The sequence below is a fragment of the Elephantulus edwardii genome, unplaced genomic scaffold (genome assembly GCF_000299155.1).
Source record: "Elephantulus edwardii isolate Elephantulus edwardi_28Jun2011 unplaced genomic scaffold, EleEdw1.0 scaffold00146, whole genome shotgun sequence".
In the NCBI taxonomy this organism is placed as follows: Eukaryota; Metazoa; Chordata; class Mammalia; order Macroscelidea; family Macroscelididae; genus Elephantulus; species Elephantulus edwardii.
The window spans coordinates 770599-774370 of NW_006399896.1; positions in this window are offsets into that span (position 1 = coordinate 770599).

The following is a 3772-nucleotide window of genomic DNA, read 5'->3' on the forward strand; positions in this document are numbered from 1 at the left end:
AGATAGAGATAGATGATAGAGATAGAGATAGAGATAGATATAGATTATATATATTACTCCCAGAGTCATTCTATGAAGCCAGTATAATTCTAATATGAAAACCAGGCAAAGATATTTCCAAAGAAAAGAAAACTACAGACCTATCTCTCATGAATGTAGATGGGGGAAAAAACAAAAACAAAAACAAAACCTTTCACAAAATCCTGGCCAACAGACTCGAACAACACATAAAGAGACACCCCAAAACCCCTCATCATGACCAGGTAGAATTCATAACAGGTATACAATAGTACACAGTGTCACTACACCACAGAATAATTTCATGAAGCAACTTATGATCATGAGCCTACAGAGATGAAGGAGAAAGCTGCTCTGAAGGAACTGGCAAAAAATAAAGACCCCAGGTATTGACGGCGTACCAACTGACACATTTCAACAAATAAATGCTACCCTGGACACAATCACCAAGTTGTGCTAAGAAATCTGGAGGACAACTAACTGGTCAATTGACTGGAAGAGATTTATATTTATTCCCATTAAAAAAAAAAGTGACCCAACAGTGTGGAAATTATTGAATAATATCATTAATATCACATGGACACAAGATCTGCTGAAAATTATTAAAAAACAACTGGAACAGCACATCAACAGGAAACTGTCAGATGTGCAAGCTGGATTTAGACAAGGCTACAACACTAGGGACAATATAGCCAATATTAGATGGATCTTCGCTGAAAGCAGAGTATACCAGATGAATGTCTATTTGCTGTTTCATAGTCTTTGCAAAGTTATTTGACTGTGTTGGTCACAGCAAACTATGCCTGAGTTTGAGACGAATGGGAATTCTCTGACACTTGCCTGTGCTTATGTGAATCCTATACTTGGACTAGAAGGCAGTCATCAGAACAGAGCATGGAAACACTGTATGATTCAAAATCAGAAAAGGTATACACCTGTGGAAGCCGAATATAAAATTTAATATTAATAATAAACCAAATGCTATATCAGGATATAAAGGAGACATAATACAAGCTGGAGTTCACCTTGAGGCACTAAGGCATTCCTTAAAAGTCAACATCTTTTTAGTTTGTATTAACTGAATCCTGTCCCTGAGCTAAGCATAAGGTAAACAACAGAGAGGAACTGGGCCTTATCTGCAAAAGACTTCCCCATGATCCCTTGTTTTTGTTTTGTTTTCTACTCCCTTATGATTTTCCTTTGTTTATCTTCCTTATGATTCTCTATAAATACTCAAAGAGGCATGGCTTAAGGCCTTCAGTCATGAGAACTGCTGGCCTGTCTTTTATGCTCTCTGTTCTATCTCATTCTTGGTAGTCTGTCTCATTATTAATAATTATAAAAATACTTTATCTTAGGTCTTCAACATACACCAGGAATAGATCCTATGTCCATACTTTTTCAATCTATATAAGAAACAGATCATCCAGGAGGCTGGGCTCTATGATGAATGTGGCATCAGGATTAGAGGAAGACTCATCAAGAACCTGCATTATGCAGATGACACAAACAACCTTGCTTGCCAAAACTGAGGATGACCTGAGATATTTGCTGCAGAAGGTCAAGGACTGCAGCCTTCAATATTGATTGAAGCTCCACATCAAGAAAACAAAGATTCTCACCACTGAGCCAATCGGCAGCACCATGATAGTGAAGCGATTGAGATTACTGTTTCTGCTTGCTTGGCTACACAATCAACATTGTGGGTACCAACAGCCAGGAAATCAAAAGACAAATTTCACTGGGAAAATCTGCTGTCAAGGATCTCTTCAGGGTACTAAAGAGCAACAATGTCAGTCTGGAGACCAAGGTGCATTTGACGCAGGCCATGGTCTTTGCAATTACTTGCTATGCATCAGGGAGCTGGACAATGACTAGGGATGATAGAGGAAGAATCAATTCCTTTGAGCTGTGGTGCTGCAGGAGAGTACTGAATATACCATGAATATACCATGCTAGTAGAATACACAGGTTTCCCTTGGAGAGGGTGAAACCAAGCTGCTCCTTGGAGGCAAGGATTCTGAAGCTCCATCTGACATACTTTGGGCATGTTGTTGCAAAGAGGGACCAATTCTTGGAGAGGGACATCATGCTTCAGAGGTTGGAGGGACAGTGCAAGAGAGAAATACCCTGGATGAGATGGATTGACTCCGACTGGTGTAATGGGGTTAGATGTATCAGAAATAATAAGGTTGGCTCAGGATAGAGTTCAGAGCTGTTGTACATAGGGTTGCTATGAGTCAGAAGTCACTTGATGGCCTATTAACAACAATAACATGCTAGAAACTGTCCCCTGGGAACTTTCTTAGATGATGTATTGGTATGTCGTATTTTCATTATCATTTGGTTTGAAGAACTTTTTAATTTCATTTTTTATTTCTTCAAAAACTCAATCATGTTCTAGGATGTTCTATTTAGCTTCCACAAGGATGGTTTTAAAAGCTTTACCTTCTTGTCATTAATATCTAGTTTCATGGTGTTATTGTCTGAAAAATTGCTTTATATTATTTCAGTGTTTTTGTATTTGTAGAGGCTTGCTTTGTATCCTAATATAGGATCAATTCTGGAAAATGTACCATGTGCACTTAAGTAAACTAACTTTTAGAGGGTGCAGTATCCTGAATACATCTATAACATCCAGTTGACTAATTTCATAGCTTAGATCATCTGGATCTTTGATAAATTTCTTTTGAGTTGACCTATCCGTTGGTGAGAGTGGTGTATTAAGATCTCTTACTATTATTGTGGAATTATTCTTCAAGTTAATTAACTGCTGCTTTATGTATTTTGTAGGTCTATCATTTAGTGTGTAGATATTCATCAAGAATATGTCTTCTTGTTCTAATGTGCCGTTAATCAGTATATAGTGTCTTTCCTTAGTTTTTGTGGTGGTTTTCATCCTGAAGTTTATTTTATTAGGGGTTAGTAATTCCACTCGGGGTGTTTTTTTAAATATAATTTTTTCCCCTTCCACCTTTTGATTTTTAGTCCTATCTTTTCCTTCACTTCTTAGATGTTCCTCTTGTAGGCTACATATTGACGGACTTTGTTTTTTATCTATTCTCCTACTCTTTTTCTCTTAATTTGCGCATTTAATCCATTCACATTGAGTATGATTATTGAAAGGACAAGTTTTATCACTGACATTTTGCTGTGTTCCCTCTTGCCCCCTGTTTTCTATTGTGATTGTGGTCCATCCATTATCCTTTGGTATCTCTTTGTGCAGGACTTCCCTTTGAATTTCTTGTAGAATTGGTATGGTTTTCAAAAATTCCTTAAGTTCTTTCTTTTCTGTGAATGATATCATTTCTCTTTCATATTTGATGGACAACTTTGCTGTGTACAGGAACCTCTGCTGCTGTTTCAGAGACAGTGAGATGAGCTCAGGATAGGACATTATAATTTAGGGGTATTTTACATAGGGTTGCTGTGAGTAGCAGATGACTCAATGGCATATAACAACAACATATGCCATCCCATTGTCTACTTGCTTACATGGTTTCTGCTGAAAAATCAGAACTAACTGGTTCTCCTTTATAGGTGATTCTTTGTTTTTAATTTTTAGCATCCAAGGAGTTGGAGTCAGAAAATCAAAAGGGCCGAACTCGCTCAGCATATCTTAAGCTCAAGGAACTGAAGAACAAATTCAAACCTCAAGTTGCTATAATCAAGGATGCTTTCGGCAGAATGTTAAATGATCCAGGAAGTAGTAAAAGAAGATGGAAAGAATATACTGAGTCACTGTATCGAAAGG